Below are 12951 nucleotides of genomic sequence, written 5' to 3'. Positions count from 1 at the left end.
TACTATCAACTAAAAACAAAAAATGTTTACTGCCAGAAAAATGTCTTTTTTCAGGTAGAGATTATTCTGCTTGTTGGATGTGAAGGTAAAAGTGAGGCATTTTCTTTCACCACTGAAAGTCTGATGTGTTAATCTAGCTGAGTGCACTGAAGCAGCACTAATAGCTCTCCTACAACCTGGACAGTGCCATAGTTGCACAACACATTACCAAATGCAGCTGGGAATGGTAATTTCAGTAATTCCTTTGGGATCTGCAAGAAGTTGCTTGCCAGTGACTTGTCTGACTCAGGCTGTGCATCATTCATCAAAGTTATCTTGGTGCAAGATGCCTTTATATCATACAACAATAACATCCACCAAAGGTTGTGAGTACTTGTTCTTAGTCTTCCTGGAATAGCATGAAGTCATCTTGCTTCAGAAATAGAATAAAATAAATTGCCTTGCAAGATTCGGCTGAAATTTAATTTGAGTGCTCCTGGGTTAAAGATCATTCAATCTTTCTTCCTCTAATAACTCTGCTCCAGTTTCTTACGGTGTGATGAATAGTCATTTTCCTCGTGTTTTACATTAAAAGTAATTATATTTAAGGATTTTAATTTTAAAACAAACCCAACTTTAGATCTTGTTTATCAAAAGTCTGACGGAATGAAACACCTTTCTTCCTACATTCTAAGTTTACTAACTGAAGCTAGAGCTAAATAGGAATGACTGCCTACATCAGATTAACCACTAGATGCTGCTTAAACCACACAGTTTCTCAGCAGAGTTCAGCTGTAAATGCTTTTTGCACACAATCTGGCACTCACAACGGGTAGCTCTTCCAGTTCAAACAGAATGCTAAAGCTAAAATGGGAATATCCTAACTACTGAAGTGGTTGTACTTTGGAATATATGTTAGAAAATATGAAATATATTTTGGAAAAATAATCAGTGATATTCAGTATATTTAACATAGTTTTATATATATATATGATACTATATAGTGATTTCTCAGATTGATTTACCTTAAGAAAGAAGCACCCGTGTTTTGTACATCAGGAAGAATATGTTGAAGTCTTACTCAGTCAATATAGATGAGTGATAAATCCATAGCGTTAGTCAGCGGATCTAGCATCTGAACCACGGATTAATAATGTAAATGATTTACTCATACCGCAGTAAGCAATACAAAGGTGAAAAGAATAGACTTTTTACTTGGAAAAATAGGGTTTAAAGCACACTATTTTCCTCTTTATTGGAGTCTGACACACACTCCTGATATGCATTTTCCCCTGTTTGAATCAGTAGGTATACATATTTAAAATCTTGTAGCTTTCTAGTGAGAGATGTCTGCTCATCTGCTCATTGTTTAAAGGCAAGATGTCTTGGGTTCACAAGGACCTAACTGTAGTACAAGAAAACATGTTTTAATTTGTACGTTTTATTGGCATTCTTTGCATTGTAATTATATCTTCTACAAGCAGTAACAGCACATCTTAAGGAGGAAGATCAAGGGATATGTGTCTGCAGATGACACAGAACTTGGAAGAGTGGCTGATGTGTCACAGGGTCATGCTGCCATCCAGAGGGGCCTCGAGAGGTGGGCTGACAAGAATCGCATGAGGTTCAGCAAGGAGAGGTGCAGATCCTGCCCCTGGGGAGAAACAACCCCAGGCACTGGGACATGCTGGGGGCTATCCAGCTGGAAAGCAGCTCTGCAGAAATGGACCTGGGGGTCCTGGTGGACATCAAGTTGAATGTGAGCCAACAGTAGCTGAGCCCTGGCACAGGCTGCCCAGAGAGGTTGTGGAGTCTCCTCCTTGGAGATCTTCAAAAGCCACCTGGACGTGGTGCTGGGCAGCCTGCTCTGGGAGTCCCTGCTTGGGCAGGGCTTGGACCAGATGGACCCAGAGGTCCCTTCCAACCCCAACCATTCTGTGATTCTGTGATCTTGAAACTTAAGTGAGTAAACATATTTTTCTTCACTTGAACTATTAAAATACATGACTCTGTTATGAGAGAAAAAAAAAAAGGCTAAGCAATCTTTTGATGTTTTCAGCTTTTTATTCACTGGGTTCAATTTAATAGAACTAAATAATAAAATAAAAATTCACCTGTTAAGCAGCGTTGCATAGTGAAATACTTTAACTGAGAGTAGATGATTGTTATGTAATCACCAAGATAGTTTGCTGAGCTTGGAAAATAAATTGTTTTGCTTGAAGAAGCATTTCTATAAGCTATTTTTGGAAACAAATGTTAAGTAAACAGAGCAGGGAGCTGTAACTTCCCATCTATTTGTTTCCCGTTAATCTGTTGCCAGCATGATATCATTCTTTTACAGCATGGCATAATTTTTTTTATGATTTGAATAAGTCTGTTTGAAAATAGGGAAGTATGGTTATCTCGCTATCCAAAACCTTAAAGTCCTTTTCCATTATTTTTTTATGATTAGTAACAGCATTCTAAACAAGTTTGAGGTGAAGGTTGTATGATGTTAAGACTACATATAGTTTTTGTGGTGTTTTCCCTTTATCCTAAGTCATATATCTTTTAATAAATATGTATGTTTTAAGTGGTGTCTTATGTGAAATGTCAGTATGTAACATGACAGTGTATGCTCTTTGAACACCTTGCTTTTGACAACAGAGCATTTAGTATATATACTATATACCGTGTTTTTTTTTTTTTTTTTTTTGAAGTCCTAAGTATTTTTAGTATTTTTAGAGGAATTTGTGTTTTTTGTTGCTTTCTAATCAGGCCTCGTGTTAATTTAAACTTCGCTTATACATCAAAATCACAGATCATGCAATAAGAAAAGCATTATTTTGGAACTGATTGATTTTATTATGCATTTTTAGTCTATGCATTTACTGTAATCTATATGTCTAGCCTATACATTCTATACATAAAAGAGCTAACTCGAAGTACAGAGTAGTTCCTCACTTCTTTCTTTGTGGCAGGAGCCCGGAGTCCTGCAGTTCAATGATGAATGTAATTTCCCTTTAGTTTGTTGTTTTGATAAGAACAGATGCTTTTTTTTTTTTTTTCTGAAAAAAAAAGTATCTTTCCAACAACACACAGAACATTACTTCTGAGTGAAAACACAGGGAAATAGAAATCACAGCAAAAATCAGATAACATCTTAATCCATTTATAGTACTGTCATACTTTCCATTAAATTGAGTAAACTAGGTGATAGTGGAAAAAAAAAATTAATCCAGATCATTTTGAAAAGCAGTAAATAGAAATTTTATGGTGATTCAGAGTGCACTCATAAACTTAGTTCTGCTGTCAAGATTGCTATCAGGCTGATAAACAAACATTTGATCTCATAACAAAAAAAAAAAAAGGCATGTTTTACAAAACAGCAAAATAACATGTTTCCCATGCTTGGGTTGTAGTTAGGAGCATAGATGTTGATATATTATTTACTGGAATAGTATCAAAGCTTATAAAAACAGTAATTTATCTAGTCTAGAAATATCACTGCTACTTCAGTAGAAAATGAAAGAGATTTGGGGTAATTGATACAAAATACTCTCGTGGCAGATAAGTTTTCTTTTTAACCTGTATTGAAAATTTGTGTGTACCCTAATTTGTTTCTTAAATCTTGTGCTGTGATCTCAGCTATATATTATGAGGAAAAGGTCCACAAAAAGTCATCTACCTGGTCCTGTGCAACGCATTGGACACTGTTCCCCCATGATATCCTTGTGTCTAAACTGGAGAGACATGGATCTGATGGATCACTTGGTGAGTAAGGAATTGGCTGGATGGTGGCACTCACAGAGTTGTGGTCAAAGGCTCAATGTCCAGGTGGACAGCACAAGAAGGACATGGAATTATTAGAGCAGGTCCAGAGGAAGGCCAGGAGGATGACTAAAGTGTTGGAGCACCTCTCTTGTAAATACAGGCTGGGGGATTTGGGGTTGTTCAGCCTGAAGAGAAGGCCCCAGGGAGACCTTACAGCAGCCTGCCAGTACCTAAAGGGGGCTACAGGAAAGCTGGGGAGGGACTCTGTGTCAGGGGGTGCAGTGATAGGACAAGGGGGAATGGCTTTAACTAAAAAGGGGAAGATTTAGATTAGATATAAGGAGGAAATTCTTCCCGCAGAGGGCGGTGAGGCCCTGTCCCAGGCTGCCCAGAGAAGCTGTGGATGCCCCATCCCTGGAGGTGCTCAAGGCCAGGCTGGATGGGGCTTTGGGCAACCTGGGCTGGTGGGAGGTGTCCCTGCCCATGGCAGGGGGTGGAGCTGGGTGGGCTTTCAGGTCCCTTCCAACCCAAACCATTCTGTGGTTCTATGATTCTACATTTCTAAATTCTGTTTATTTCACAATCTCTATGAGGGTTCTTTCTTAGTTAATATGTTTGTTGGCTTAAAACGTAAAGGCTCTAACACTGCCATCCGGGATCGGCATATTCAGAGATCCTCCTACTGTTTTTTATTCAATTAAATGACTTTGTTGCTACTCAGCACCAATGACTTTATCTCTTTGCAGTAAGATGTGTTCTTACAGAAGTAAATATGTTAGTCACTGTGCACATGAAAGAAAAAGGACCCTCAGCTCCTCAATATAAAATGCATTTCCATCTTCTTGACTCTTGTTCTAGTGCTATTTTTTGCCAACAGTATAAATTCATGGGTTTGGGTGCTGGAACTAGTGAAAGAGCTTTTCCGGCTCTCTGTGAAGGGACTCCACTGTCTAGTTCCTCATCTCCCCCACTGAGCTGACCGAGGTCATAGTACCATGGACGGTCCCTCCCGTGTCCACCCGCGGTAGTTCTCCAACAGCCACCATGTGTTAGGGCATGATGGAGCATGCGAGAGGTGAGGGAGGGTGAATAGGGATCCTACTGTAGTGATTGGGACAAATTGATGTCCCCATGCTTATCTGGTGGCAAGAATATGCTCTACAGCAGTGGTTCCCAAAATCAGATCTGGAGCCCCATGGTCGTCATTAAGTAGCTCGGAGCTCATCTGCAAAAGCACGGTGCCTTTGCAATGTGTCCAGTTATACATCTGTTAGTGAGTGTTTGTAGTGGAGTACACATGGTCTTAATGACTCACAGCAAAACACAGTTACAGAAAAATTGAAACTATTCCTTCAGAAAAAGAGTTCCACTTTCTTAAGCATGGGATGGGGTGTTGCTGGGCAGTAAGTCTGGTCTGGATCTTCTCTCTCTTCATCTCTTGAAAGAGTGTTAAAAGGTGTAGAGTTAACCTAACAACACTTATTGGGGTACAGTCAGAGGATGGAAACTCTGGGGGGAGCAAATATATGAAGCTCATTTGAGAAGGAAGGGGCAATCCAGATGGTAGACCCCTGAAGGAAAGAGCAGACTGTTCAAGTTGTGTCTTTATTAGCTAGCTCGAGACCAAGTTGAGATATTTCAATGTCCAGTTCCACCAAAGGGGACTGGTCTGGTCCAGCACATTCTTAAGGCCATTTGTGCTGCCCACATGAGGAGGACAGTCGATCTAGGCTTCCCATCAAGTTACCAGGTTCTTCTAGTGAGCAATTTAGAGTAAAACATGAACTCTCAAATTTGTCCTCTGCCTATTTTGCATCAGTGTGTACATGTCCTAATTCCCTAACTTAGGAAGTGTGAATGCCCACAGGGTAACTTTTCCAAAAGAGGTCTCAGTTGGACTTATTTATTAAAGCAGAGTGCACATGTAAATTCTAGCCAGAATATGCTACTGTGTATTACCTCCTGCATTCCTGCAGGAAATCCTTCTTTCTTTTCACTCATCCAGTCTTTTAAAATGTAATTGCATTCACTGATGCAAGTTCCAGGCAGAGTTCTGTGCCCTGCTGACCATACAATAAGGCTGCTGAACAGACGTATCTGAGTAGCTCTGATTTATGGATATATTGAGAATGTCTGGTTACCTGTCGTTACTTTCACTCAATGCAAAGCTAGCTAACAACTACTGGAAACAGTAGCTTGGGTCCTAGTCATGCTTTCTCTTGTTTGTAGACTTGTTTTCTTCTAAAATCAGGGAGGCTCTTTCCACTCAGCTGCCCTCTGATCAGTCTGTAGATATCAGTAGGATTCTTCTTTGGTTTGAAACCTAAATGGGTGGAATAGGGAGTGGAGAGTGGTTTGGTTTTGAAGTTGTGGGGTTTTCTTGGTGTTTTTCTTTTCAAACATCTCTTTTCCAAATACATCTGGTCATCCCATGAAAGGCCTCTGTTCCCCCGCAGGGAGGGACTGGGATCTGTTGTTGTCTCCAACAAGTAACAGGTTAATGACAGTTCCCACTCAACATTTCCAAAACAATCGCCTTGATAAGCCTCCTGCAGGACACCTCCCAAGTTAAGGTGCAAGTGGGTGAGTACTGTAAGGGCTAATCTCTCAATGGACAGGCAACAGCTTAGGTAAAAGAGAAAAATACACTCATAAATCATACCTAAAAGAATTAGCACACCTCTGATTAATATTTTACACTCAGCAGGAGTGTTTATTAAGCCCAAACCAATCTCAGAGCTGTAGTGTAGCAAAAAAACTGATAAGGTAACCCCAAATCGAGCAGGAGGACAGGCTAGATGCTCTGGTGAATGTAGGTAAGAGATTTCATTTCCTGTATGCCCCAAGCGTACTGTCTCATCGTTAACTCATACTTTTGTTTTCAGTCGAGCTCCTACTGGATGTAAATTGCTAAACTGTTTTCCACTTTGTGCCTTCCACTTATCTCTGCAAATTCTCCATGATCGCATTCTCAACTTCTTTTCAATAATAAAAAAATAAGAAGTGAGCAACCTTTTGTTGCCGATCTGCAGCTGCTGAGTGCGATGCTATGGTCCCAAATAACACAAATTCGGCATCACTGTATCAGCTAGTAGTCGGGCTTGTGTACTTTAGAGCATTTCTGCTTTCTGCTCTGGGATGCTAAACATCATATGTGTTTTGCAGTAGTAGCATATTTCCAGCCATCTGTAATTGCCTCCTACTTGCATATGCTTAGTCACTGCATACAAACATACACCTTCTGCTGAACTTTAGAATTATGCTCCCCTCTAGTAAAGCTCATTATGTTTTTAGCCGTATGGTATTCTACAAAGCCTCTTTTGACAACGTTAGAGCCAAGTAATCCAGATTTACCGCCAAGGAGGCCAGAGGAGATAATTTAACCAAACCATTATTGTAAGTACTTACTTTCTCATGTGATCTGGTGACATTTTGATAGAACTTTTGTTGTTGTCATCAGTTTTGCCAAGTAAATGAAAACACGCTAATATGAAAAAAGTAATGAATTTAATAGTGGTAGAGCCAAAATAGCATCGTAGGAATACTCAAAAACAGCACAATTTAATAACAATTTTACTTGCCCCATATTTTTTATTACAGGTCTTATATTAACCTTCATGCTTTTGCCAGCTGAATACTTCTCAAAATCATGGAGTACTCAAGGGTGCATTTCTCTTTTCCCTCCAGCTACTGGCCTGTAACTCAATAGTTGTCTCTTATTGTCTTGTCTCTGAGTCTGTTTTTTCCAAAGTGGATTTTTGGGGTGGGAGGTTTGCCTACCTCTGAAATCTTGAGGTTTATGAATACCCAGATTTCTTCTGATTGTCATTTTTTGAGTTCATTGACAAGTCTACTGTACAAAGTCTGCCTCCCCTTACCCCACCATTTGAGAATTTAGCCAGATCACAGCTCTCTTTGGCAGTCCCTGTCAACTTAGGGAGAGGTTATTTGGGTCTGTGATCTCCAGGGTCTGGAAGCCAAGGAAGCACACTACCCGTGTTCTCCTCCCTCTGCAAATATCAGTCTGCAGGACACTGTAGAGTGAAGCTAAATACCAGGTTAATGCACTTTGGGAAGCCTCTGTCTTCCAAGCAGATGGCTTCCTAGGATCTGGACCAACACTCACAAGTGGGTCTTTTCATCCTGAAGAGAGGACAAATCTAACAATAATTAGTTGTGTTTGGGGGAAGAAGAGCACGTCTTGGAAACTTGACTCACTTCTGGCCAAAGACAGGATCCTGAAAGAGGAACCAGATACTGAGAGCAAAGATATTCTTTCCACGATCACAGATATTTGAAAATTCCAAAATAGGGAAGACTGTCAGGCTATACCCCGACTTCAGGATTTTTCTCCCTCAGAGTTTGATAGCACAGAGATTTTTAGAAAAGAGTCCTTTTCCCTAAAATTCCTAAATTCAGGTCAAGAAAGACTTAAGCATGGGCCCTGATGTAATGCACCCAGGAGTGCTGAGAGAGTTGGCTGATGCAATTGTGAGGCCACTCTGTCTTTGTTTGATCATCACAACTGGGAGAGATGCCTGAAGATCAGATGAAAGCAAACACCTTTCTTATCTTCAAGAAGGGCAAGAAGGAGGACCTAGGGAACTACAGGTTGGTCAGCCTCACCTGAATCCCTAGGAAGGTAATAAAACAGCTAATTCTAGAAGACATTTTGAGGCATGTGAAGAAGAGGAAAATCATGAGGAATGATTTGCATGTCAGCATGAATTCACCAAGGGGAAGTCATGCCTGACCAACCTGATAAGCTTCTTTAATAAAGGACCAGCCTGATGGATGAGGGGAGGGCAGTGATGGTCTATCTGGACAGCCTTCATTAAGTCCTTTGAAACTGTCCCCCATAATACCCTTGTAAAGAACATGTTGAAGTATGGTCTGGATGAGCAGACAGTGAGGTGGATCAACAACTTTCTGAACAGCCAGACCCAGAGGGCAGTGGTCAGTGGCACAATGTGTAGTTGGAGGCCAGTAACAAGCAGGGTATCCCAGGGGTCAGTAGTGGGTCCAGACCTCTTTAACATCTTTGTTAGTGATCTGGGTGATGGGATAGAGTGCTAAGAAAGCTAAACAGTATTCTTGGCTGCATTGGGCTAGTATTGCTAGAAGGCTGAGGGGGGTGATCCTTCCTGCCTACTCAGCATTGGTGAGGCTGAGCCTGGAGTCCTGTGGCCAGTTCTGGGCTCCCCAGTGTGAGAGAAACATGTACGTACTGGAGAGAGTCCAACATAGGGCAATAAATGAGGAGAGGCTGAGAGAGGTGGGACTGAGGAAGATGAGCCTGGAGAAGAGGAGGCTCAGGGGGGATCTCATCAGTGTCTATAAACACCTGAAGGGAGGGTGCAAAGAAGAAAGAGCCAGGCTCTTGTCAGCAGTGCCAAATGTCAAGACAAGAGGCAACAGGCACAAACTGGAACACAAGAGGTTCTGTCTGAACATCAGGAAGCACTGGCACAGGTTACCCAGAGAGGTTGTGGAGTCTGCCTCCTTGGAGATTAAAAAAAACATCTGGACATGGCCCTGGCCAACTTTCTTTGCGTGTCTGACCTCCAGAGGTCCTTTCCAACCTCAACTATTTTGTGATGTTCTTCCAATCTATGCCATTTTATAGCGGTCTAAGAAAATCCTTTGGAAATGTGTCTAGTCAAACTGTTATTGGCATTTCAGTCTATGCTGCTGCATAAGCTCTCCCAGTCAATCCCATTCCTGTAGGGTTGAACTCTGGGGGACCGATATGTCAGCAACACAGGTAGAGCAGCTATCCTGGGGTATCCTGAGAGAACTGAATGAAGTCACTGTGTAATCTTATCCTTCTTTCCCACTTCTGGCCAAAGAAAATGAAATAATGAGCTCTGCAAACACTTATGCAAAATAGTGCAAAGGATTTAGTAGCTTGATTAGGGATTTGTGGTACCTGCTCACGAAAATGAGGAAATCATCTCTTGCTGCTTACTGCTCCTGTTTGATCTGAGTTCTGTCTTTGTGAGAGAGTTTCAGCATATCGCTAATATCCAAAAAGAATTGGCAGGCTTATTCTGGAGCACTGTACAGACTTCTAGAGGAGGGATATTGCTATGCTACATCCTGTATGTTGAATTAAATTCTGTGGGGAAAAAAAAAAAAAAAAAATAAAAAATTAAATATTACTCCCTATCAAAATTCCAACCAGTTCATAAGAGAGTATTTTAGGAGCTGTTTCATGCAGCAAAATGTTTTATCAAGCAGAAATATGTGGTCCTGATGCTCAGAGACAAAGCAACTGTGCAGTTCTGTGGCTGGTGGGCCCAGCTGGCTGCACCCTGGTGCCTGCACAAGGGGACCTGTGAGCGTGGCACAAGGGGAAGACACACTCAGCCTCTCCATCAGCACTGTGAGCCTACATCTGTTCATGCTTTTGATGAAACCATGCTCACAAGCTCACCCTCTGTGCTTCAGTTCTCGATCCAGGCATATGGGGATAATAGCTCAGGTCTATAAAAATACATTAAGTAAAGTGAGACGGTCGAACACCAAAGTAATGGGGAGTGCAGAAGTACTTTAATGGATAAATAGAGAAGGTTGCAGTTAAGATCCAGATTTTATGTTGTTGTTTATGTGGAGTGTTGTAATTGTGTTGTGATTTGATTAAAATACAAGCCTTTCAGAAAGAACAAGAACAAAACACATTGTCTCTGCACTGAGATTGTAGAAATAATTCTTAAGATGATGAAGAATAAGCACTCTTTATAAGGCAACATTATAATCAGCTAGTTAAAATAATGAGCTGTTTGGAGAAATTATCAAGGGATAAAGCAATTCTAAGGGAATAAGAGGCATTACGGGAAGAATAAATGCCATGCAAGACAACACCAGGAGTTTTTAGTTATCCTTTTCTAGGTTTGTATTCATAAATTGCACCACTATTTACTTTGTCTATGGACACACAGTTTTCTTTTTGTTTTCACACAGTAAGACTAGAAAAGCATATTGATAAAGAGAATAGAAGATGTTGGAAAAGATCAGTAAATACAGTTACTTTAGTAAAACACAGGTCCCTAGATTTGATAGATACGTGAACTGAGAAGCATAGGAAGGAAAACAAGCAGATCTCAGTAAACATGTGATATTGCTCTCTCTTCTTTATAATGGGGAAAAGCATTCAAAAAAACATGAGGCAGATCTACAACTTTGACATTTAACATCTGCAATGTGCAATGTTTTGAAGAAAAAAAAAATCAAAGCTCAGATTAAATCAGATGACTGTGCTGATTAGTCTTAATTGCTGCTCATAAAGGTAGGAAATTAAAGGGGATTTAAGACATTTTTATTACTTTAAAACCTAGCCGAGCTACTTGCTGGATGCTAGATATTGAGACACATATTGAGTCTTCAATGTATTACAATTAAGATAATGGAAGGAAGATTTGAGCTTGACACTGCAATAGTTTTAGGAGAGTGGATGGTTTCTGGCTTTTCTGGTTTCTCTGCTAACCTTCTCTGGACTTCTCCTCTCCATTTAGGTTCCCTGCTTTAGATGGAATTCAGGTTACTTTCTCCTATGCTCCCTCTGTCTTCCTTGTGCATTTTGACTGGAGTTGCTCATACTTCTTTCATGTTCTTTGCCTTTCCATTTGCTCCTATTCATTTTGCAGAAGAGGAGGATGTCTGTCCCCCCTTCCCATGCATAGGTAAGATCTGCATGTGTCGAAGATCCTCCCTGTTCTTAATATCTATGCATGCGTAAATGTTGGTATCACCTGGAATTTGTCACCCACTGTTGGTGATATAAGAACAATTCAGGAATCTTGCTTGTGTCCCACTGGGGAAGGGTATGCCCACTTCCATTTCAAGGAAGACACACTTTCTGTGTGCCAGTGCTTTGTGGTCTTGTTGAATTCCCTGGTGTGTAAGCTTCATTTGCCTATCACTGTTGCACAACTGAACAGCTGTCATCCTTGATCTCCTCATTATTTAACTTAATACAACTATATGTTAAAAGGGGGTAAGCTGTGCTTTTGTGTCTTACAATGGCACATCGTAAGAAGATGGCTGATAACAGGGTGAGAAGAAAGTGGAGGCACCAGTTGGTTCATATCACAACTTTTCTTCCCTTTAAAGGGCTTATCAATTGTTTCTAGCCTTTGCACTGTTTCTTACCTTTCTCTGCAAAGCACTTGCTTGATAGTTCTTTGTACATCCAAGTGTGCAGAGTTGATTCTTCTTGGTTATTAATGTTTTGAGCTTATGCTATCAGCTTACATTATCTGTATCTACTCCAACACCATTAATGGTTCATAGTTTCCATCATTTCAGTGACTACTCTTGGGACATTTATGTCTGAGATAAGCCAAGGATTTGTATGTTTCCATGCCTTCTGGGCACTTGAAGCTCTTATGTACAATCTAGAAAACCGAATGTTATTTTCATTTTCAGAGACTGAGATAAAAGAGCAAATAAACTGAAACCCACCAAAATATGCATGAAACCTCCGGCCCAGAAACTTATTAGAAAAATTCATAACAACTCTTGACAATCTTGGCCCTGTTTTTCTTGCCCCCAATATATTCTTTCTCCTTGTAGTCATTAGGGTAAGCACAGTATGCTAAATCCAGCCCTTCAAGAGGAGCTATCGTAAGGCTTTTGCATTATTTATGTCCCTCTTGAGTCTTCAGAACTGGCCTTTTCTACAGAGGTGAATTTTACCCAGTGAGAGCTAGTGTTTTGTCTCACTGTGTAGCCATCAGCCTCTCGTACAGCCAGGTCCCTGTAACAATATTTATAAGCTCTTTCACATCTACCCTTTCAAATAACATAATAGTTCGTTCTCCCGGGTTGTTGTTCTCCCTGCTTGATTAGCTGTATACTGCTGAATAAATTGCCTGAGACATTTCAATGCCTCAGACACTTCGTACAACTGGCAATTATGCTGGTTGGCCTTTCAAGAGTGTTAAGCCTTGTCCAGATGTTGCTGTCTTGCCTGGTAAGCATTACTGCTTTGGCCTCTCGGTCGTTTGCTGTGCAGTTTTGGCAAAGGCAAGGCTCATGCTTTTGTCCTTCTTTCTCACTTTGAATGGTTCTCTGAAAGTTTCTAATTCACATTCGATACAGAGCTCTACTTTTCCCTCATATCTTATAATTGGTTTTAATCCTATTAACGTGTATGGAAGCTTACAGCAGTTTCTATTGCAGGACTTTGAGTCATCCATGCTTTTTCCAGTATTTAGT

Source organism: Anas acuta, chromosome 1 (assembly GCF_963932015.1).
Source record: "Anas acuta chromosome 1, bAnaAcu1.1, whole genome shotgun sequence".
Taxonomy (NCBI): Eukaryota; Metazoa; Chordata; class Aves; order Anseriformes; family Anatidae; genus Anas; species Anas acuta.
The sequence above is the reverse complement of the archived record's forward strand: the minus strand, read 5'-3'. Positions refer to the sequence as shown.